Source organism: Triturus cristatus, chromosome 12 (genome assembly GCF_964204655.1).
Source record: "Triturus cristatus chromosome 12, aTriCri1.1, whole genome shotgun sequence".
Taxonomy (NCBI): Eukaryota; Metazoa; Chordata; class Amphibia; order Caudata; family Salamandridae; genus Triturus; species Triturus cristatus.
This window is the reverse complement of record NC_140595.1, coordinates 106062640-106088582: the sequence shown is the minus strand read 5'-3', so window position 1 is coordinate 106088582 and position 25943 is coordinate 106062640. Positions and strand designations below refer to the sequence as shown.

General features: G+C 42.5%; 1 pseudogene; it reads left to right on the top strand.

The window, feature by feature from the left end:
• LOC146772764 (rho guanine nucleotide exchange factor 11-like) overlaps positions 1 to 25943 on the top strand; it is a 253630-nt pseudogene that overhangs the window by 75978 nt on the left and 151709 nt on the right.

Below are 25943 nucleotides of genomic sequence, written 5' to 3'. Positions count from 1 at the left end.
AGATTGGCAGTAATGGCCCATTACTACTAAAAAAGTTATCAGGAGTCTCAGATATGATGTGTTGCAGCATCATTACCAATCCGAATTAAGACCAAGGGGAGGAGCAAGTGATAGAGAAATGGTTCCCTTTAAGTGCCTTAAAGCAGCAAACAAACACTGTGTGATGATTAGTATTATGAGCTATTATTCTGAAAATCAGGAAAAAAGGCTTATCATTATAATAAAAACATCAGCAATTAAAAATGGTATGAGACTGAATATGAGATATTAATCAATCAATCAGCTATATTTCTACAATACATGTCATAAAAGCATTGTACATAAGATTTAGATATATAAGAATTAAAAAAATATATATATATCGTTCACATATATGCAAATAAGCATTAGACATCGGCTCTTCATAGTACAATGGGAGAAAAATACATGTCATAAAAAGAGCAAAGTATATAAATAAACATTAAAAACATTAAGATTGCAGCCCAGGACCGATGCAGGACGAATTCCACAGTGTGGTTTAAACAAGCTCACTATTTTCAGTTAGGTTCCGGTATTGTTTCTTGCTGTTTTGCCAGAGAAGACAGCAATTTCGATCTTATGGCCCACATCCATCTTAAAAACTTAGCAACAGGAATTGCATAGCGAGGAGAGGGATCTGTACACAAAATTCTCAGGTCAACATTGCTATGTCTGGTACCTAGGTTCTTGCAGACCTGAGAGAGCCATATCTTACGAGGGCTCACATAGGCAGGACAGACAAACTGCATGTGGTGGTAGGTTTCAACATGCTCTATACAATGGGGGCATTTATTTGTCAACAGACAAGGACCAGTTAGAAGTGAAAGATTTTAATGGGAGGTAACCAGCTCTGAATTGAAAATAAAGTTTCAGATCAAGGGGCTTTGAAATTGTGTCCCAATAGAGCTCAAGGCTTGGGCCGGGATTGAATGTTAAGAATCTCTCTCAGGATAGTGCCGTCGTTCGTTCTGATAATATTTTGCCCAACCGTTTCCCAATAGCTTTCCTTAATTTCTGCTTTAGTTGGAAACTGAGTGGTAGATGGGTTTTCCCATTGGTTCAACACTCTCATGCTGATCAAAACACCTTTGATGTCACTTAGCCAGCCGATTTTATGAAAGCTGTGAGCCTCAATGACATCCCTAAGAGCATTGGCATAGATTGCCAGCTCAGGGGTAGACCAAATTCTACGCCAATGTAATATGGGGCGTAGTACAGCAATGTATACCAGTGATTTCATCCATCGGTCATTAAGCATAGGAGTCATAGGGGTACTTTGCGGTAAGCTAGTGATCATTCGGAAAAACCTATTCTCTGCTGTGGCGAGCTGGGTCATTTTCTCAAAGTCCCATTATTTCGACCCATATAGGACCAAGCTCACTACTTTTGTATTGCACATCTGCAACACCGGTCTTACTGGCTTAGTCAGAGATGTTTTAAATTCGTTGCTTAAAGCACCAGCTAGTTGGTGATGTTTCAGTGCCATAATTTCAATGTGAGGGCCCCAGCTCATTTTTTTCTCCAGTAGGGTTCCTAGATATGTGAACGCATCTACCTGCTCTAGGGGCTCCTCCATCAAAATTTATCCTACCACTAAATGCTCTGTGGTGATTAAAAGCCATACATTTAGTTTTCATTGCATTGATTTGTAACCCTCATGTGTTGCAGATATTTTCAAAACGTGTTAACGCACACTGTAGCCAACTAGGAGTTTTTGATATGATGAGCGTGTTGCCTGCAAACAATAGGATCAGAATATTTATGCCCACTAAGACCGGAGCATCTGTGGGAAAGGTAGCTGAAAATTGGGAGACTCCATTTATAAAAAGGGAAAATAGTGTAGGGGCCATTACACACCCTTGGCGAACTCCCTTTTCAACTTGGAAGGGGTCAGTTACATTACCCTGTGAGCCCCAGATAATTTCTCAAAATTGTTCTCATGTAGTCGAACAATGAGAAATAGCAAGTCCGTGGGCATTCCCAGCTCCTGTAGGACCAACCATAGCTTGTTACGTGAAACTAAATCAAAAGCTGACTTTAGATCTACAAAAGCAGCATACATGCTGCCATTGCCAAACACAACAGTCCGCCAGTATATTAACAGAAAATAAAAGACTTGGTCTATTGTACTGATCTGTGCACGAAAACCCACCTGGAAGGGGGTTAGGATATCATTAATATTAATCCACTCCTGAACCTTTGCCAGGACGAGACGGGCTACCACCTTTTGAATTGAGTCGATTGGGCTTATGGGTCTATAGTTACCTGGCAGAGACCTATCGCCCTTTTTATATATTGGTATGATCTCCGCACCCCTCCATGAATCAGGGATGGGAGCAGCATAAACAATAGCGTTTGCTAACAACATGATGTGCCGGGCCCAGTTATCCTTATCGTGTAAAAAGACATCAGCTGGCATATTGTGAATGCCGGGAGCTCTTCCCCTTGTAATTGCACTATAGGCAGCTCTTACTTCTACAAACTCGAAAACCAGGTCAGTTGTCTACGGATAAATTGTAAAGGGCTCGCCTTCATATTTGTCATTGTTGGCATATTGTTTGGCAAAGTTTTTAACCGAAGTGTCTGGGGCTACGTGAATTTGCGGTGGTAGAGAATGTCAACCCCTACCCCATTTCACTAAGTTCCAAAAATGTTGGAGGTTATTTCTTGTGCATGCCAATTTAAGGTCTTGCCATGTGTTTTTGTCCCACAGACGTGGTCCGTGCAGGTAACAGCAGTGGGGCAGTGGAACTGTGTGGGGGGTATTTTGAGGGACGATGTAGAGGGAAAATTGAATAAATAATAAATTTTCCCTCGGCATCGTCCCTTGAAATGCCCCCCACGCCTCCCCACCACCCCACCGCTGTTACCTGCACGGACCGCGGCTGTCGTTCCATTCCTTTTTAGCACTGTCCTGTGCTTTCCTATAGTTTTTCCTAGATTTCTGGATACTGCTTACATTTTTCAATCTGATGGCCTCCACTAGAGATTTGCGAGCTTGCTTGCATTCTTTATTGAACCAGAAATGCAGTATCTTAACGCAATTATTCTTAGCTCTAATGGGTCTGTGGGCAGTACTAGACTGCCCACAGGCTCTGCAATGGCAGGCCTGAGTTATATTTATAGGCTGCTTATGTGGGTGGAACAATCAGTGCTGCAGGCCCACTAACAGCATTTGATTTACAGGCCCCGGGCACACCCAGTGCACTGTACTAGGGACTGACTAGTAAATCAAATATGCCAATCATGGAATCAACAATCCATTACAATAATTGACTAAGATGGGCACTTGCACTATGGTACTGAACAGCAATGGCAAAGTGCACAAAGCATGTAGACCAGCAAAACGAAGCCCAACACACAGCAAAAACACAGGAGGCAAAGGCAATAATACAGGGGAAACCCACGCCAATGATGCCAGGTTTAACAAGGCCCGTATGGAGTTATTTTCAAACTTTATTTGTATTCCAGTTGTTCTTAATTTACATTAAGCATTTACATTACACTTCTATCTAAAATGCACAATGTTTGCACTTGCTGTATTTGTATCAATTCTGTATTAGGGTGCTGAATGCGTATGTTTAGTTTTTACATTGCACCTAAAAACACATACAAAGTCATTGTTATATGTAGTTTGATTTTTATATTGACAGACATGAACCCTTGATCTGTTTAGTTAAATTTGTTTTTAGAAGAATATACTTTGGTAGACTTCAATTGAATTGAATAAACTTGAACACTTGAATGGGCAGAAAGCTTTGAGCTTATTACAAGAAGAAGTACAGGAGGGGGAACATGGTGGCTAGCTAGCACGCTGGCTGGGAGCTCCTGCTTCTCTGGTGCATAATACCGTAATGTGGTGATAGCATTAAATTAATTCCACTAATCTCAGAGCTGCGGACTCATGAGATTGCATGGGCAACTTGACAATCCCTTCTCATAGTATGCATTGAATGCTCTATTGCCTCAGGGAAGAACGCATTAAAAAAAAAAAGAGCACCAGGTCTCTACTCAATACACAGAGCTAGATGCCGTACGAGCCGCTGGTAAAAATAGATACACATTTAGAAATGCTCGGCCAGGGCCAGGTTTGTTGCATAGTAAATGGAGAGGGTTTGATTATCAGCAGCAGAGCAGGGTGATTATTTATCCCCCCCCCCCCCCCCCCCCCCAAGCCACTTCTACAAAATCTCTCCCTGTGTCTATTCCAGAATAGGTTCTGTTCGAGGCAGGGAAACAGAAAGATAATAGAGTTATTAGAGATACAGCAGGCCCACCAGGAGGGAAAATCAAAATCACACCATCTTTAGGATCTTACTTTAAGAAAGGTATTGAAACTCAGGCCAATCTGATTACATTGATCTGCCTTGCAATTATGCAAAATATGGACCCAATCCACTCAGTTTATGCCAGTAGATGGGCCAGGTCTCCCTCTCTTAAATTGATTTCAGGTTGTCTCTCAGGATCCCACAGGGAAATAATTGCGTTGAGGAAATTTCTATTGACCCCTCGCGAAGAGAAGATGGGAACACCGAAAAACATAGATCAAGTAGATATGGGCTCCTTACCACTGACACTTTTGAAAAAGAGATTAAAGGCAAACTTGCAATTTCTAGAGAGCAAACAGGCTAAAATACAGAAAGCCTGTGAAAAGCTTGATACTAAAATGGTAGGCATCCTGGAAAGATTATCCACTATGGAAGCCTTGCTTGGAGTATTACGGAAGGAAGTTAAGAGCAATTATAAGGAGATTCCATTCTTGAAAGCGAGGGAAAATGAGATCAAAGAGAAACTGGAATCTTTGGAAAATAACTCTGGGAGAAACAAGTTAAGGTTTCTCAATGCCCTGGAGGGAGTAGAAGGTGAAAACTTGAAGGGGTTTGTCATAGACCTGATGAAAGTGTGTGTTTGGTAAACCAGCTCCCCAGACCTCGAGCAGGACATACAAGGGTGCATCGGGATCAATTTAAAAGAAGTCCAAACAGAGAGAAATACAGGAAAATATTAATAAACTTCCGTACTTATGCAATAAAAAAGCTAATCCCAACAGAAGCCTTGAAAGCAAAAGCTTTAAAAAATGATTGGTCCTTCTCCATAAGACCGGCTATAGCAAAAGTTCCTCAAAATCGGCAATGGGAGTTAGGGAAACACATTCAGGAACTGAAGTCACTGGGTGCAAATGTGTAGTTGAAAATTCCCAATGACATTAAGAGTCATGTAGAACAACAAGATGCACAATGTAAAAGAGAATTCGGAGGTTGACGTTCTAATAAACCAGATAAAAATGCAGCAAAATAAATAGAAAATAAACAGGAGAGTAGAAGGTCAAGTGGTATGAAGTACTATCATTTTTGGATACTGGGAGCGAACCCCAGTGGGGTAGGGGAGGGGCAAGCTGGAGGGGTGACACGTAGTTAGGACAGATAGTGGTTTTACTAAACACAGGGTGGTGAGTCTGTGGGAAAAAACTAAAAAAATAATTGTCCTCATTTATGACAGGGATTCTGATGGATTGGGAAACGGTTAGGCTGGAATTATCATGGAAATGATAAAGGAAGTAAGGAAGGTTCACAACATACGGGTATTAACCTGGAACATAAATGTTATGAGGGTACCAAGTAGACAAAGGAAGATTTTGGGATTTCTGAAGCTTTCTGATAGTGACATTAATATACCCCCCAGGAAACATACTTACGTCAAGAAGAATGGGGGGAAATTTTATAGAGACATAAATGGATTAAACAATTTGCTTGCACCACTCAATCTTGTAATGTGAAAGGGGTGGAGCTTCTTTTTTATTTGTTCTTTTTGCATTTGTCACCCCGAGTGGGACGGGTATGCCCAGACGTGGGTCCTGTGCTCTCCATGCCACTGGAGTCAAGGAATCCTGGCTGAAAGCCCGAAACCGGTCCTAGGATGCTTGTTTCCAGTCCAGGGAGGACCTGGACTGTTCCCATTGGGACACAGGGTCAAGACTGATTTGCATATGGCTGGGTCCAAGAAATATGGAAATGCCTCCAGAATAGACTTTTATTGTAGATATGAAGTTAGGGAATAAGGTAAGAAAGATAATCTATAAACCAGAGCATCTCTCAGATCATGCTGCGGTTAGACTGGAACACTTTCTCTCGAGGTCCTCAATTCCGTCTAAATGGACCTTGGATAGAGCATTATTAGGACAGCAGGAGATTATAAATGCTCTGAAAAGAGCTACTGTAGTTTGATCTACAAGAAAAACCCCTTGCATGTTATATGGGATGCTTATAAAGCCTTTATTCAAGGGAAACTGACTAGTAATGCTGAACATAGATGGGGAAAAAAGTAAAAATAAGGTTAGAGAGTAAAGGCTGAGAATAGGAGTAATTGATAAACAGCTGGCAATTTGTGAGGACCCCGTGTAAAAATAAACCTACAAGATAACTTTAAAGAGGCTAAGGGTTGTTTGGCCGTGTATCTGGATGGAGTGGTGCAGAGTAGGTTGAATGCCTGCAAGTTAGCACATTATGAATATCGGAAAGATTGTGGGAAACTTCTGGCTTGGAATACAAAGTAAAAAAGCACTAGAAATATGATTGACAAAGTAGAAATTAACGGCACCAGTGAAAGATGTTCAGAGGACTCTGATATTGGGAGGATGTTTGCGGGTTTTTACCGAAATTTACATACCGATGATTCAACAGCACTAAAAGAAGAAATAGAGAGTTGTTAGAAGGAGGACACTCTTCCAAGGTCAGATCAGAACAAACAACTCCATCTTAATCAAGAAATTACTACACTAGAAGTTGATACAATTCTTAGAGGGTTCAAAAAGGGAAAGGCGCCAGGCCCTGATGGAAAACCAAATGAGCTATATAAGGCCTTAAAAGAGGAACTCACTCCAGTTTTGACCAGCTTAATACATTTCATCCCACAATGTTGGGGGGGGGAGAGTGATTTATATATATAATGTGAAAATAACACTAATATTAAAGCCTAAGAAAGATTTGTTTAATGTGAATCGTATAGACTAATATCCTTGCTTGATAACGATTAAAAGATACACACACAAATACTAGCTAAGAGATTGGACAAAGTAATAGGAAATATTGTCCATAAAGGGCTTCATGAAACAGAGACAGCTCTACAAGCTCACCCATGATTTGGTGAGCACAATAGATGTGGCCATGGTAACAAATGCTCCACTGAGCATAATAACGGTAGATGCCACTAAGGCTTTTGAAAGAGGTAGTTTGCCATTTCTATATGAAGTCACCAAGAATCTTGGGAGTCCCTAACAACAGCAATATGGCTCCAATTTGGAAATCTCCCCTCCATGCTTACAAGTTGTCCTAGCTACCCCGATGCAGATTGCAGGAATAGGAAGATGGGGCAAGCTGTTTGAAGAGGGCTCCCTGAGCTCTTGGCACTATCAACTAGCCAGCTGATCCAAGGACAACTTAATATACGGATAAGAATAGAATGAAGGAGAAACTACGGAGCATTCGGATTCATAGAAAGGAAGTATCCAATTGATGCTGGATCCTGGTATGAGGTAAAGATGGCCCTCCTACTTTGCCAGAGAAGATATGGAAAGCAGACCTGCCGTCATCAGAAATTCTACACCAATGGCTACTATCAATGTCTACATTATGATCAATGGTGAGATCTGCAACCCTAAGGAGAAACCATTTGTTCACCATGTACAGGGCCTATTGGTCTCCAAAACAACTCTCAAAGCTGGGAGGTCAGAATAAGAGATGTTGTCCAAAATGTGCCTTGTAGAATGCAGATCATATCCATCTTCTATGGCAGAGTCCAGGTATTCAAATCTTCTGGCATGAAGTGGATAAGGCGTTAACAGAAATATTGAGAAAAGATACAGAGGTAAGCCTCCCATTTGTTATTTTCTGGATTTTAGAAGATGGAGGGTCTAATCAAAGATAAGGGAAGCTACAATCTCAGTTACTTTTTATGCTAATAATTATAGCATACAGGTAAATCTGTAATAAATGGATATCTAACACTTCACCTACTTGAACAGATTGGGTTGAATCGGCAAAACACATTGGCAGGATAGAATGTGTAAATGGTCCAAAATAGAGGATAAAAATGTGGAAACACCTTTTTTTTATTCCTCAACAAGTTTTGGTTAATTAAATGATGATAGTCTAAGGATTAAAGACAAACTTCAACATAAGAGGAGTTGGGCAGTGGCTCCCGCAAACCATCAAAAAGTTGTTTGAAGGAGACGAAACGAAGGATGTCAAAACCCTCAGATGTTTTAATTTCACCTGGTGGCTCTCAAACCGTACCTCCCGCCTACTGTTGTATATGATGACTAAAAACAACAACAAAAAATGAAAGCTTTGAGCATTTGCTGAATTTCTGGTTGATGGCTTTTTTTCATATATCTAGTTTGATGGGCCTACTGGAGAGAGGATAAAGCATCAAGCTGCAAGGTTTTGCCGTTTTCAGTATTATGCCCTGGAGATGATCAAAACCAAACGACAGGAGGAGCCCCGATTTAACCTATTCATGCAGGTATGTCTTTCTGCTTATAATCCCTATCCTGCCCAACAGAATATATGTTTAAATCAATGAAGTTTGTTCAGGGTTTGTAAGGTCTTTGTGTAAGATAAGAAGGGATTATATCCTGGAGGCCTTTTGTTTACTTTAGCATTTGAGGTCCAAAATAAATGTAAAGCTTTCTTCTTGATGCATACTTTTTCAGCATTAGATCCACGCAATTGTGATACTTTTAACATACCTGCCTATCTTCATTTTGGGTGCCACAATTCTGCCAATGAACTGAAAATGCTTCAGAACTGTCCCAGGAGGCTATTTCCAAAATCTTTTCTGCATGTTTTATGACACGAGTTCTTGAAGTGATATTTGCTCTTTTTAGAGCATTTTGTGGCTGCTGCTGCTATTTGTCCAAGTTTCAGCTTCTGTAACTTTGTTCAAACTTCTACTAGGTTCATTTTCGATCCATTAAGCAGCACTTTGTTTCTGTAGCTGACGGTAAGTGAGACATTTCAGTGTTCTTTTGTTTACAGTGCACTGCTTGCTACTGTAGCTGATGAGCAGGAAAATCAATGAATGATACAAAACTGGAACAAAGTTCTGTGCTACAATTGCAGTTCTCCAGCGGTAATATATTTGAGAGAGTCACATGTAAGCCCTCCTCCTCTCTGGCAGTGTATGTACGACACACATACTTGGAAGTTGGAGGGTGTCTGTGGAACGTGTGGGACGATAGGTGGAGGTTTAAGCAAATACAGTCAATAGTGCATACATAATTAGATAATAAATGTACCCCTAGGGAATGTTGGAGCACAGTGGTCGAGAGTACACATGCGGGCTAACATTTTTTTAAAAGGAGAAGTGGGAGAGCCCTCGGTGGTAGAAATGTTGTTCCTCCTCACAGATTATGGAAATTTCCCTCAAAGAAATGCGAGGAAAATGTGTCATTTTATCCAAAGGTTTTGTTTCCTGGGCATTCCTGGGAGGAAAGAGTAAGAAGATCCACTCAAGTCACACTACCCTGGTCTTCCCTTGGTGTCTAGCTTTCAGAAATGTCTGAGTTTAGTAGGTTTGCCTGGGTAGCTGCCAAACCCCGACCACTGTGCTGCCCACATCGCCAAAATGGGATGCATTTCTTGGCAAAAATCTTATATTTCCACATTGGTTTTTGGGGTCTTTCCTGTCACTGGAAATCGGCCCACCCACACGTGTGGTATTGATTTTATCAGGAAATAGTAGAGCTTTACTTATTATCACCTGAATTAATCTCCAATTTTTGGCAGCTAAATGTAAGCCAGCGAACAAAAAAGAATAAAATTTGCGTAATGCCGGTTTATTACATACCCATTTTTCATTCATTCGATTTTAGCATGTTAATTGAAGCATAGTTCGTACACAATGAAAACTCTTTAGAAACTGCAGCTGACACACCAGACCGGGGAATTGCTTGTTTTTTAGGACAACCAACAAATACTGTATATTGTTGTGAACTGAAAGTTATATTATTTTTGTAACTCGGCCTTGGGGGTCAAAATTGAAGATGAAAGTTCACCCATTTCTGTTACTTCCCTTGATTTTTACATTTTGTTTAATTCAACAATACGTTATTTTAGGAAAAGCTTGAGCAATCTGGGTAAATTACCTCTTGCTGAATTCCAAATTGTGTCTATTTTTTAGAAATGTAGTTTTATGTGTTCACACATGGGTTTAAACTGTTTCCATCAAGCACATCAATTAGGTAGAAACCACAAAAGGAAAATAGGAAAAATTGACTGCTTCTTAGTAAAATGCAAAAACTGTGTTTAAAATGATTTTTTTGAAACCTGAAAGCTGGAAAGATAGCGATCTTAGCAGAGCGAACCTTTTGATGCCATTTTTATAAGAAAACTGATACGCTTCTTACACAGCAGTGTTCTCCCAGTTTTTCCCATTAAAAAGAAACCCAATCTTTCTTTTGGTTATTTTCTAAGTTTAGCGACGGGGATTCTACACACCCTGGCTATCTGTTGAATTCCCAAAATATGGCAAAGAAAATTTGTCTTGGCTCCCTTTTGTAGAAAAAAGTTATGAATGCGTAAGCACGAAGTGCCCCAAACATCAATCAAAAAGATTCAGGACTAGAGCTACTGGTTGCCTCAGTAGCTAAAGAATGAAGCTTCTGGATGTGGTTATTGATCTAGGGCAGTGCTCTTAACCTTTTGACTTTTGTGAACCCCCACTTAACAGTTACTGGACTTGGGGAACCCCACTGAGTCAGCAGTGGAAGCCTTTAACCCTGGCATAAACAATTTTGAAGATTTGAACGTCAAAACAATACACAAAAATTCAGAAGCATTCATCGAACCAATACACAAATGCTATAATATTTTATTAAATGAATATAAAAAATAAAATAAAACATTTTAATAGTATAGTTGGACTTTTCTAAATTTAACTGAGATCACCCATCTTCCATACTATTTTCTTTTTGATGCATTTGCACTGCTCCTGTGAATCACACTGTGGACAACTACTTAATTTTTAACCTCTAATTTCAAATTCCTTCACTTTTACTGAACATTTGAAAATGTTCAGTTTCACATTTTGCATCTTTATTTATACACACTGTATTAATGTTAATAATTTTTAATTTTCTAAGCAGTCACGGGCTGCATGATTAGGCTTCACAGATCTCCACTCGTCTCTGGATCTCCGGTTAAGAACCATTAAACTAGGGTATCCGTGCAGTCTCTGTCCATGTTTTCTTGGGAGCTGGTATCACGGTAAAGACTCAAGTGGATTTTTTTCAACCTTACATCTACACAATCTTCTTAATCATTACATCTAATTCTTAATGTAAATGAACATACAGACAATATTACTTTCCTACAGCTTGGGAACATTAAAATAAACATGTTCATGCAAATTCTCCAAACTTCGGTATGTTTTCTGTTGCACAGTTTCCTTAGATGTCTAAGGGCATTGTTTTTAAATATCAGTACAGGATTAATGAAATAAAGAATTGTGGTTTGAACTACAAAGTGAATTGATATTTTAGGTAAAATATGTAAACGCCATAAAGAGGCAAAACTGGCCTCACCACTCCTTCCATGAGTGTCTTAAATTAAATAGCAAAATTCCAATACGTTCAACTTGTTCCCACCACCTCAACCGCACATGCTGATAGCATGAATCCAGAATGAGTTTAGTATTGTCGTCCCAAGAGCAATGTCAGTCTTGTAAACTGTTTAAAAAAAAATCTATCTATCTATCTATCTATCTATCTATCTATCTATCTATCTATCTATCTATCTATCTATCTATCTATCTATCTATCTATCTATCTATCTATCTATCTATCTATCTATCTATCTATCTATCTATCTATATATATATATATATATATATATATTATCATTTTCATCAAAGTAAGCATAACATATAAAAGCAACAAACGTCATACTACATGTAGTACCCAACACATTGTCATTTATAAGTCTAATATGGTCCTTCTTTCACACCCCGTTTTGTAGATAATGAGGTCGCAAGTGCACCATCATGAACATGCGTAATGCAATTGACAATTTCAAATATGACACAGATCTGTAGTATCGATACATGCTTGTTTCTCGTTTATTGCCCTACCCACCATTCACAGTATTGGATTGCAAATAAGCCATCGGTGGCCCCCATCAGTCTTTTGGCCTTGACTTCATTGGCTGCTCCTCAGCATACAGTTCCAGTTGTGTCTTATATTGTGCCTGTCAGGCATCCAAGACACTTTTGTAGGGCTAGATGTACTCTTCTGAAGCAATGCCACTCTACATTTTGCTAGTAATAAGCTTACTGACAAGATATTCCGATTTAGTGACCGGAAGTCTCTCAGCAGTCCCAGTAGGCAGATCGCTGGCTCGCACTCCACCCTCGCCCCAATCCTATCAGATAGTGTGTCTCTGACTTGAACCCAGTATTGCCTCACGCGTGGATATGATAACGCAGATGTATAAACTCTGCCCCTTTGGCTCCGCAGCGTACACAGTTTGAGTTGCCCTTTAACACATACCTATATACGTGCGTCGGGGGACAATACATTTGGTACAAGAACTTCAACTGAATTACCCTCAAATTACAATTTCAGGTAAGTGTGCCTGATTGCCCACAGCAAAACCTCCAATCCTCTTCCCCCTTGGGCTGTGGTAACACCGCATTCCATTTTGCCAACACTTTGCCACCTCCCTGTGTCCCATCCTCCTGTGCTGCAGCATATAGTTTAGTAATAAGGTGTTAGCGCGTCGCGCTGGTGAGCAGTACCTGTAGTGTCATGAGCATCGGAGGTTCACTGGGAAAGTGTGGATTGTGTACGTTTATGGCTGCTCAAAGTCGGTAATATAGTAAGACAAATAATGAGGTGTTTGCCCACAGAACTGTCTCATTAGGTAGTGTTAGGAAGTTACCATTTGTGTACAAATCGCCATAGTGTGTAGTCCTGCCTCCCGTAGCATCTGGAGCGATCCATCCTCCTGTGTCACCGTTATGTCTGTATGGTGTAGTAGGGGCACCACAGGAGCATCCAGCTAATTCTTCCCAGCTCGCCTAGCCAAAGTGTACCAAGCGATCAATGTAGTGTGTAACATGTTAATCTCATTTTGGGACATCCCATTTCACTTCTGTGGTAGGATGGCCCTGAGTGGGATCGGAGCAGCATCATGTTGCTCGCTACATGAGGTGTGAAATCATGCCGCATTCCAGAAGTGTGCGAAATGTGCCTGCGTGCACTAATGATATAGCATAAAATCGGGGGCACAGAATCCTCCATCCACATTTGGGAGGGTGAGGACCTCCCAGCTGATCCTCGGCTTCTTGCCCGCCCATACCAGTGTGATCAACAGGGAGTGCAACTGCTTAAAGAAGGAGTTGGACAGTACTATTGCAATGTTATTAAATAGGTTTAGAAACTGTGACAGTACCATCATTTTTATGACTGCTAGTCTAACCGTCAGGGAGAGCGGGAGGGTCGTCCAGGGCGCAACTGAATCTTCCAATCTGGACATTTCCTTGCCGTAATTCTCACATTTCACAATGTTAGGGTCTCTGTGCACCCATACCCATGAATAATTGACAGGGCCTTTCTCCCACTCTAGCGGGAACCCAATGTCGCAGCGTAGGTGTTCGCGGGAGGACTATGGATTTCGTCCAGTTGATACACAGACCAGAGTAGTAATCCCATTTTATATACTCTCTATTTACCAGGGCCAGATATGCCAACGGTTTACTAATGTACAGCACCATATCTTCTGTATATAGTGAGATATTCAAGGGTCATAGATGAAATCTAAGGGCAGTAAGGGCGTATTTCTGCTGAGTAATGCAGGCAAGCAGCTCCATGGTAAGCACGAATAGCAGCAGCAACAGGGGGCAACACTGCGACGTCCTCATACCGACACTCAAAGCATGTGATGTGTGACCATCGACACGCACCTGTGCTGCTGGGCACTCATATAAAAGGCATATCCATCTTAAGAACGCCTCGGGTATCCCTATGCTGCCTAATACCACAAACATCTATATCCACGCAATAGAATCAACGGCTTTGGCCGCATCTAATAGAACCTCCGCCTGCAAGGTGGGTTCCACTTGATGTAATAGTGCAAAGATAGTGCGTAGGTTGTGTGTAGTTGACCGAGCCGGTATAAAGCCAGATTGATCTGGCAGCACTAACTGTGATATCAGGGGCTGTAGGCACACTCCAATCACCTTGGCTAAAATGTTGGCATCTATATTAATGAGAGATAGTGGCCTATAAGATTTGTACCGCTCCGGAGCCTTGTCTGGCTTATCAACGTCACTATCAATACTTCTCTCAGAGATGGCGGTAGTGTGTGACTAAGGTAGGCTTCCTCCTACATTGCATGTAGCTGCAGAGCTAGCACTTCGGCATGCTCCTTATTAGAACCCTCACGTAATCTCATCTATACCTGGGGCCTTCCCATTCGGAAGGGCATGTATGGCTTCTCTGACGTCTTCCACAGTCACTGGCTGAGCTAAGTATTTTCTCTGCCCTGGCGAATGCCATGCCAGTGTCACCCTCTCTAAATAATGGCCAAGCTCGATCAGTGATGCTGAGCTGCATGGCTCATATAGACTTGCATAAAATCTCTTGAACTCCTCCAGTATATCTGAGTTGGAGTTGAGTGCGGCCCCATCATCGTTCACCAAGTGGACAATGGGGTCTGGGCCTTTCTGTGCCTTTAGGTTTTGAGCAAGGCTTTGCCTAGGCCTCCCACCTTCAATGTACGTACTTGCGAAGTGACGCTTAGAAATGAATCGCGCCTCTTGTTCTGCAAGGGTCTCAATTTCGGTCACGTGTTCCCTAATAGAAGCCAATCTGGCCTCTTTTGGCTGGCATTCATATTCTCTCTCCAGGGAATTAAACTCATCTTTAGTGTTTTTTAGCTGTTTACGAATTGTTTTCAGTACCCCCACTTGAGTGCCTATACATGTCCTATGTATTGTTGCTTTAAAGGCTTCCCACAGAGAGCCCCAGCTTGATACTGAGCCGATATTTAATGCAAAGTACTCTACAATCGCTTTCCACACCTCCTCTATGAATGCCGCATCTAGGAGTGCTGCTGCTGGGAGAAAAGGCCAAGTGAGCGGTGTGGGAGTTACATGCGCCAGCTTCAGTCGCATTAGGACTGACAAATAGTCTGATAAAGTCTTAGGTAAGTAGCATGGATCTTCTACCCACTGCAGACCTCAGTAGATATAAGCCAATAGTCCAATCTGGACCATGTGCAGTGTACAGAGGACACAAATGTGCCCTCCTTCTGTGTAGGGTGTCGTAGTCGCCAGGCATTGACCAGCCCATATTCTTCCACCCCACTACGGATCACCATAGCTGCCTGCTTCCCATGCCAGCCGGTGTTTGATGAGCGATCTTCTGCAGGGTTAGGTATGTATTGAGGTATGTATTGAGATCCCCCGCCCAGAGGATATGGGCCGGCATAGTGGAAAATATCAGTCTCCAGGTGTTAACTAGTCTCCAGAGATGTTACCTTGTGTGACAGCAGTGACAGCTATCATCCTATGTGCAATTAATAGCTGGCCCTGGTCGTCCGCATAGTGAGCGTGGAGGGTACCATGCGCTTGACCAAAAGTAGGACCCCCCTTGAGTATGTAGAATAAAAGGAGGTTAGCTGGCATGATGTCCAACGGGCACCTATAGTGCTGTCTGATCGCCTGTCCAAATGTGTTTTCTGCAATAAAGCCACATGTATGCCTATCTAGAAACCGGAGCACTAGCCTAAACTTATGGGGATTATTAAGACACATACCTTCCATATAATGAAATTCATGCTATCTCCTGCTCACCGCCATTTAGTCATTTCACTGAAATGGGAATGGTGCATGGGCTTCTATACTGCACTCCCTGCGTATCACGGAGAACAATGTATATTTTGTGTGGGTATACAAGATTCGAACAACCTAACATTCTTCCCCTCCCACTTCAGCAACCCAGCTGGCAAAAGACATCCCCCAAAAAACAATGAACATATACAGTTTCAGCATTATCATTACACTCAATAACAAATAAATTGTAGCACCATGTGTTTGACTCATCTGGGGTGCTCCCTCACTGGTATTCACCAGGTTCCCAGTCTCCCTTCAGGTGTATGGAGGTGACCGAGTTCACAGGATCATAGATATGCATCTTAAATCAGCTTGAATATGTTGACAGCTTTAACGTTGTCACAACCTCATGCCGGTAATGGCTGCCACTGCGGCTTCAGGCAGTCGCTGAGTGTCTATAAGTAGCTCCTGGTAAGGCCTAATGCTTAGTGTAGAACGTCAAATGTCTTCGTCATCTGCATTTGTTGTGCTCTGGGCATGTTTACCAGGTGAGAGTGTCTTCAGGTATTCCTTGGCTGCTTTAGGCATCGTGAAGATTTTCTGCTCACCTTGGTGTTCCACATGTAGGCATGCTGGGTCCAACATGGAATTGGAAATGGCTGCTTCTTGTAGCTGGTGCTTGATTGGTAGAACCTCCCTCCTAGCTAAAGAGAAATCAGGATAGAAAGTGAATTTGTTTCTTTGGTATTGGACTTGGCCCGTTTCTCGGGCCAGCCAGAGGGCAGCATCCCTATCACAAGAATTCAAAAGCTTCACTATGATGGAATGCAGGGGAGTCCCAGGCAAAAGGCTGCGTCAAGAATGCACGGTGTGCTCGTTCTATCACCAGCAGTTGGGATAAGTTCTTGGCACCAAATATTGTCACCAGCATGCCCTCAATATAAGTTTCCATTTTGACAGCATTTATAGATTCTGGGACCCCAATTATGTGTAAATTATTGCAGCAAGAGTGCGCTTCCAAGTTCTCGTTTTTTGCTTGAATAACTGCCAAGACGTGCTTCATGTTCAGGTTTTTCGAGCTCTTAGTTTGAATCTTGTCTTCGACCTTAGATATCCTCTTTTCTGTTTCTGTGCTGCGTGACAACTGCCAGGAGTGTTGCTTCTAGGGTGTTCCCTTCTGCCATCCTGGTGGGCTGCCCCCCCACCCCTCCAAACCAGTATCCGAGGGTTGTTTTGCAGAGCCTCTTGTCTTGCCTGCTGCTGGTCCGCCTTTCCCATTGTGAGCACTCACGATCGTTAGCTTCCTAACATAGGCAGCTGACTGTGCAGCGGACCCTAACAGAAGGCAATCCTATGTGACTGTGGCAGCGCTGCACACACCGCGCCCCGGAGTCGTGGTGCCTGTGGTGTCAGATGGTGATCGCATATGACGCCAATATCGCCCAGGTGGGAATGCGAGATGTGGGAAAACTCACTGCACTGTTCCGGAATTGCACTAGACCTTAGTCACACTATTGATGCATTTCAACTCTCTTGTCCCCATATTTAGACACAGTCAGATAGTTTAGCTGGAAACTGCAGGCCTCTGACGCTCCTGTCTCAAGCACCAATGTTTGCTGTAGCACAGCACATCACCGTGGGTGTCCTCGTTTACCACATTATTTTCCCCTTTGGAACGGGGTTTAGCCATGTATTATGTAGAATAGGGGTTTTCTGCAGCGTGTGTCGAGGCCTTCTCCAGTCATCACATACCACTCAGCATGGGTTCACCATGCCGAACCACTCAGCATGTATTCCCCACATCTACAGACGCCGACCACGCTGTGCTGTTTTCAGCTGTTTGGGGCCTGCCGTGGTTTGAATGCATGGCTCCCCATGTCCACAATGGATGCCTGTCCTTCCGGCAGTGTCCACGGTCACACCACCGCCCGTATGTCAACGCGGCCAGTTAGGATCCTTTGAGGCATCCGCTTCTGCTAGGCCGAGCCCTGGCCTCAATTTGCATGTGCGGACTGTGAGGCTGCCTAGTATCCTACTGCTGAGGCACGCCAGGGGGGAGGCACCGCCAGTTCAATCCTGCTTACCTCCGCTGTAGTTCTTGGTGTCCGCTCCACTTCACGAGGCTACCGGCAGGCTCCACACAATGTCTCTGGCCTCAGTCTCCTGTTGTGACGAGGTCATCAAGGAGCCACGGCGGACCAGGCGCTGATCCTGAACTCCCAGCCCGGCCGTGCCGATCTCTCCTCCGCCTCTCAGTTTCATGCCGCACTGCCCCAATAAATTATTTTCTATAGACCTCACCAGGTGATTCAAGCCAGCGAGGGGACACCGCAGGTCCGGGCCCGATTACCTCCACTGTAGTTCTTGGTGTCCTCTCCACTTCATGAAGCTATCAGCAGGCTTCACACCGTGTCTCTGGCTTCAGCCTCCTGTTACGACGAGGTGTTCCAGGAGCCCCCACGGCACAGGTGCTGATCCTGAACTCCCGGCCCAGCCGTGCCTATCTCTACTCCGCCTCTCAGTTTCGTGCTGCAATGCCCCACAAGATTATTTTCCGTAGACCTCACCAGGTGATTCAGGCCAGTGAGGGGATATATATTCTTTACAATTAAGGGGAGGATGGCCGAATTTATGGTGGATTTCCCGAACCCATTGGGAAGAGCTGCACTAAGGTGTGGCCATCTTGCCATGGACTTTCCGGTGCCCCCTCCCACCTCATTCCCCCCCAGTCTTGTCAACTTCTTGAGGTGTTTTTTTCTTTCTCCTCTGTAATTCTAGTGGTTATTTATTTATTCAGGCATCTCAGATCGGGGCAAATGTTCCCGATTGCCATAATGGAAGGCTGGCAGCTCTAGTTCTCTGATCATATCATGTTGACCAAGCACATTTATTTTCATCTGCCTATGGAAGTCAACATGGTCTCATTGTGAGTTCTAGTCCTGGACTGTGGTCTCTACTCTCTCTTTTTTCACTCAAATGTTGTGACTCTGGCTTTTTATTTCCCTAATTTCTTAGGTTGATCGTGTTTCTCAAGTAATCAATTTGCCTCTGCCTGCATTGCCTCCAAGTTGTCCTGTTTGAGTGCACCCACAGCAACTGTTCAATGCTGCAAAGATGCAGGTTCCCGGTCTCAATCTGTCAGATTATACTCTTTCCAGCATGTGGAATTTGCTGCACATTTGAGTTTGCTTTTGGTGGCAGGTACCAGCGGTGACATTTTTAAAGAAACGTTTTCATCATAACATATTCCTTGAACTCGGCTATGCTCTTGGGAGGGACTTTTTGTCATGGGGCTCCAATCAACTGAAACTGTTTTCTTCACCATTCAGTTCCTACTTCTTCAGCTGTCAAAGTTGCTGAGCTTCAGTCTTTGGTAGTAACCCTAATTTAAATGATTTCTCAAGGAGTAACACTGCCTAAAACAAACCGTTGCTAAATGATAACAAGAACTTTGCATCCATTAGTCCTTTTTGCAAGTCTTAGTTTCCTTATCTTGCCCATCACTTGAAGAGAGAAATGTCCTTTGGGGTCTTGAGGGTAATACTTTGTATGATGTGTAGTATAACTGATCTAAGCGTGTATTGTAGTCATTTTATATGTATTGTCTCAATAAGTGTTGTTTCTTTACTACAGGCGGCAGAAAGCAGCCCTGACTGTGAACGACTTCAGCTCAAAGACTTAATTGGCTCAGAGATGAAGCACCTAACAAGCTATCCCCGTCTGCTGGATAACATAATCAAGCACACAGAGGGTATGGTTACCAAAGTATTTACTCTGGATATCTAAGTACCAATCACAGAATTCCTTTCGGAATGCGTCCTATTTTAATAGCTGTAGATTGGATGAGTGATACAGAATCACTATTACTGTTGCTATGCAAAAGGTATGTTTATAGCCCTCCATTTGTACAGGAGAAAAGGAGAGTAAAGCCTTACAGCCCGCTGCTGAGGGCTATACCAGTTGTTAAAGGCTCTTATTCCAAGATATAGCCTGTATCAGTGGGAGAGTGCCTTTACCAACTGGTATAGCTTGAGGCAGAAGGGCTTTAAGGCTATTAGAACATTCTACCCACTATGGATAGATCGTTCTAAATTAGAAAGAGAGAAACATAAAGACAAACATCGCGATGTTGTAGCAGAAGGCTTATACCAGCCATAATGAGCCCAGAGCTGCTTTATTGTTGCCAATCGAGCTCCCAACGTTTCAGTATTGAATAATCATTACAGCCTCCACAACACTTTTTTTGTTATTTCCTTGACGTAATGTTCATGCATCCCTAACCATTGCTTGAAAGTGTGACTCGCAATAATGATTTTCGTCAAGTGGATGTTAATAATGGAATAATCTAAGAACTCACTTGCGTTTAAGGTTTTATTCAGACCATCTCCTTTCAATTTGGGTTGCAAATCTATGCCTCCTTTGAATGGCACCCTGTACTCCACTTCTGTCAGATTATTTGTCCGCTAATTGAATGGGAGAGCTGGATCCTAGGTTTTGCCCGGGTCTGTATTTTGGGAACATATTGGTGTGCTCTGGTCACCCCAGCTATTAGTAACATATTGCGGGATCAGGAAGAGCACAGAGGCTTACAGTAAATCAAATGGTATTCTTTTTTTTAGCAGATTGTGACATAGCTTGATATGTTGCGTGGTTTCTTATAGCAATGATTACAACAAGTTTATGTTTGTGTCTTATAACCCCACTCATTTCTTTCTGTTTTTTTAAACTAGTATATGATCCACTTACCAAAGACAACTTGCCTATTTCTAAAAAATGGAACTGGTATATTTCCTGAGTCTAATATCTGTAGTAACTCTCCCTCACATCGTTCAATGTTTCTTCTGTGCTGTGGATCATTTTAAAGCCCAACAAATTGGCATCTAATCAGCTTGTTGGGTCAACATGATATTGTTGTCATGAAGGACTACAGTTGTCAATGTTTTGATTGCTTCTGGAAGATCGGAAACTGGTCTCCGTTTTCTTTTGTATTGAATTGGCAATTGAGGTCCTTTTGAAGAGTGCTGTGACCTCCTCTTGCATCAAGCTGATCTAACCTGACTTTCCTATTGGACCAGATTTATTAGAAGAGGAGATGCTCTGGGTGAATTTCTCTTCTAAGATCTTTGAAACTGAGCTAGCTCTGGCTATGATGCGATCTTCTGAGATGTTTGTTAAACTGACAATTGTGTGAGAATATTTCCCTTTGCATTTTGGTTGTTGTAAACTGGTTCAAATACTTCCGCAATTTTGATACTGTCTTCAATCTTTTACAAAACTCAAACTGCTGTTGTAGTGATTAGCAAAGGGTTAAGGCAGAGAGTAGATCAACAGTTGCCCTCAGGTTACAGTGGCTTTCCCTCCAAAATAGATTGAGTAATGCAAGAAACTAGGCTTTCTGTGCATCGGTGAGGCCGCTGTAGACAATAAGGAGGGCTGACCAAGTCAGGCCCTCTATAGTGTATGAAAAGGGGAAGGGTATGACAAGAAACGAGATCTTCTGCACATTGGTAAGATTGCTTTGCCTGCAAATACACATATTTAGTTTATTCAGTCATGAACTTGTGCTCATAAAGGGTAAGGACCCTTCCAATCTTTCCCTAATTCATACAGTGAAGAATTCTGTGGATAAACCTTAGGCAGGCACTACAATCTTTCTTAATGATAGGTGAGAACATATTCTGGATTCTTCATTCAACCCCTTTTTCTGGAAAGCAGTCAATTGCCTACCTCATTTACAGGTTCGACAAAAGCCCTTGTTTCAGCTGCAGCTAGAATCCTTGACGCTGCTGAGACTTTGACCTGCCTTTGCGATTCGAATTTCTGCTATTTCTGTACCAATTGGTGGGGCTGCTTTCCCAGTATTATTTCCACCAACAAATCAAACATTGGTTTAATACTTAATCGGTCAACATAACCACAGATGCAGCCATTCTCTCTTCCACGGCCACCTTCCCTTTACCAGGCCTCCAGGATAATGCTGTCATAAGTGCTGCCTACATTGAAGAAGTCCAAAATGGATGTATTGTTTTGTAAACTTTATTACACAAAAACAAACATGACATAACCACTGCCTGAAACACAGGTGGATTTTTGAGCATTTTCAGTAAGAGATGTATCACCACTGGAATCCAAATTCGGATTACACTTTAAAACATATTGTACAAACGGCAGTGATTAAAATTGAAATATCCATCCAAACTTAAAACCGCTAAACAAGAAAATGCAATCATTTGTTTAACGCTTTTATATTTACCCAAAGGCAAGTACCTCAGATCATTATTCACGTTAGACGATGACCCTGTAACACGTACCTCAGCACATCTTCAACATTCATCATTGTCACATGATCAGGCCCAGATACTGAATTCAGTACATTTTTATGGATCCTAGGCCATGTGCTCATTTTCTTCTACAGGACCCCAATGGTTGTGGCTACACCTTCTTGTAATTCTTAGAGTAGTAATAATATTTAGATCCCATTTAAACTCTTTCTATTATTTACTTTTTCAGGGTTCAGTTTCGAAAATAGAGTCTTTTGGTGAACAGAAATCACAGTGTGCTCTGCTAGATCGCTTTTAAAATCCTTCCTTGCCCATTGCATGCGTAACAAGATTGGACCCTCTTAGTCTAACCTCCCTACCCCTTACTGATTTAAATCTTTTGAATTTGTAAATAATTGCAGTGAAATTTATCAATGTTCGGTCCAATAAATTACTTATCATTCTCAAATGAAGCAAACACTTGAGCTGCATTAGTTTCAATTCATTTTGTGCTCCTCATTTGACCTCATTTGTAGTTACTATTTCCCTGAAACTGTTCAATTACTCCATCATGGAAAAGATCGCCATCCCATGGCTCCACTGACATTAAATTGAACTTTGCCTAGTTCTTCTTTGACCAAGACCTACATGCCAGGGCATGCAGCTCAGCAACAGTGATCTCCAAGTGTCTCAATGTGTTGTTTTTTAATCGCTGTCTCACTATTGCTCGTATTTCATGTCCACAGAACATTTTCCATGCTCCTTTATATCACCATTGGTTACCTCTGTAACATTGCCCACTCCTTTTCTTCACCATTGGCTGCCTCTGTTACATTCCCTGATCCTATGCATCACCATTGTCTACTTCTATAACCATTTTCTTTTGAAGTTTTCTCTGCCCACTTGCATTCAAATCCTCTCTGGGACACCGTTTTCTCCTCCCAAGTCTAATGGAGCTGCACAATTTCCAGGGGAATCTATTGACTCCGCACCCACTACTCTAGTTGGATCCTCACCATCTCATGCATGCCTTTTCATTGGATACGTCTAACCACAGATTCCTCACCTTGTGAATACCCCCCCTGGCTCCAACTGATTCAGAAATATTTTACAGCATAGCCCCCGACACTAGCAAGTGGCTCCATTTGGCTCCACGTCAACCTCATTCTGCCCCAGAAGTGACAGCCGAAGCTGTGTCAAAGCATCACTCTTTTGCACCTGATGTCAACTCCTTTCTTTCCACACCTTCACACACGGGTCCTGGAGCTAGCTCCCAACTTTTTTCTCATCAGTTTACAACTTTTCTCTAAAATTGTTCCTTTCCACTGTGCAAGAGATAATGATGCATGCTAAAACTACAAAGTTTATACCTTGTAGGGACCCCGTGAGGTGTGTCTCCGGTGTTTGGATTTGGGTCACAACTTCAATTCATGTGAGGAATGTGCCCTTATGAATCCAAACTATTTATATTCTTCTCAAACAAGAGTAACATAAATGTCTATGTGGACCTGGGAAAACTTCGTTAGCTTCTTACCCAGCCATCTCAATCGAAGAAACAGCCTCCTTTGCTGTGGTCCTCAGATGCACAGCAGAAGTCCGAGACTTTGGGATACCAGATTTTGAAGTCAATATCAATGTCCTCACAGAACGTCTACCACCTGGACAGGCGTTGTCCATGCACTTGTTATTATTTAGTGACAACCAATCTAATAGGTACCTGGGCTAAGCCTTTCCCTTACCCACCTGTGAAAAGGCAGATAGCCACTCCATAGAACTGCTTCAGGTTATCCTGCTTTCCTGACACAACTCCTCACACATGAGAGCCTGATAGTTCAGGCATCTATCAGCAGAGTTAACTCCTACTTATTTCTTACGGTCCCTATAGACAGGGAGTCAAAATGAGTGGTAGCATTCTGAAAACAAAAGTTCTTCTAAATCATCTTAGCTCTGCCATTAGCCAATGCAAGCTGTTTAGGTATTCCCATGTAGTATAGAACATGATCACTAAGATCTTGTCAACAGTCCTAGGGGTATTTCTTGCCGACCTGGTGCAAACTATTTAAGATTTAGAAAAGGCCCTGGCACACATACAAGGAGTGTTCTAAGTTAATCACTTATAGCAGAGAGACAAGCATAATGTATCTGCTCCAGCCAACACGTGTTTCATCGATCGGGACAAGAGACCCGCGACTTCCTCAGGGCTGGAAAACATATATAAAACAGAATATCAGCCCACACATATGGGCACAATTGATGCATACGGTAAACGTGATTGTATAAGTGGTCCCAACTGTGTATATATATATCATTTATATGCAGAGAAACCATCAAAAGCACAAATAAGTGAGCCAATCATTTCACTGTACAAGTGCCTATTTGTGCTTTCAAACATATTATAGTGTCTGATATATAATTCCACGATATTCGAAATTATCTAACGTGGTGATCAAGACAGTATTCACTCCAGGAAGCAATTGAAAACGTGGTGAAAGGGTTTATAACTGCTACAGCATAGGGAATAGGGAAATATACAGAGATATAAGGGACATGAGCGCATACCAGTTATGTTAATGGTGTGAGTTAGTAGGTTATGAGTACTGGGAATAGGCCCAGGCCTACCTTAATGTGCACTGGATATCGTTTTGAGCCTAAAATAATGTAGAGTGTTATCGTCATGTACACATATCTTGTATTTTTTCTATGTATGAAGATGCGGAGCCACAATATGACCATACACTATCTGGGAGACATACCTTCTGGCTGGTTATAATTCCGTCCCAGCCTTAGTACGGCCGGGAAAATTTCAAAGGAGATTGGTTGCTTCTGTCCTACATATATCTGTAAATTGAAAATTGAGGATAATCTGAATTATTAGGGTCAGATATCACTTTACAGAAGCCCGCACCATTGTGAGAGTGCACAAGTGAATAAGTGCGAGGCATGGATTATAACGGCAGTGACGTGCTTCAACATGGCAATCAGAGCAATGTGAGTGTACTGAACCAAGTTATCACGCTATGGCAGTATTAGATAACCCTGGGCGTAGCACTTCGCGAACTGCGTAGCACCCTGTTCGCACTGTGGAAGATGTTGTTTTCAATGATTGCACAGTGCGGACAAGCAACCGGCACTGTGCAATCATTGAAAACGGCATCTTGCACAGTGCGAGCTGTAGTTTTCTGCTGCTCGGGTAGATTTTTACTCGAGCGGCATTTTTCTCAACGCGGACTGGTAGTTTCTCATCGCGAGCGGTCGCGAGCACACGCGACCACTCGCTATGAGAAACCTGACCTCCTCGCGTTGAGAATTTCGCCAGGAGGTTTATTTTCCACGCTCGCGATCGCCAACTTGATGTTGCTGATCGCGAACGAGGAAAAAGTCTCGCCGGGATGTCATTTTGCTTGCTCGCGGTCGCCAAATTGACGTTGAGGACCGCGAGCAAGCAAAAAATGACCGCTGCACTACGCAACACTACGCTATGCGTGTTTGCACTGTGCTACGTGCAATTCGCGTAGTGCGAAGTAGCGCAAACTTCGCAAACTACGCGAGCGCAGCGTAGTGCTTTGCCCAGGCTTAGTATTAGAGAGCATCAATTATTGTGCCAGAGTCTTTAAAATGGCAGAGTAAGCTTGATAAGTATCATCAAGTAAATCATGTCAGACAACTTGAATTATCGTGGTACTGGGTGAGCGGAATTATCATGCGGGCAGTGATAAGAGTACTTGGCCAAGCAATAAGTGGCTCAGATGCGTTACACAAGTGTGATTTAGTTATATAGACCTCGGTGAATATGCTCCCGTTTGAGATTCCATGCATCTGAAAATTAGCAAATTA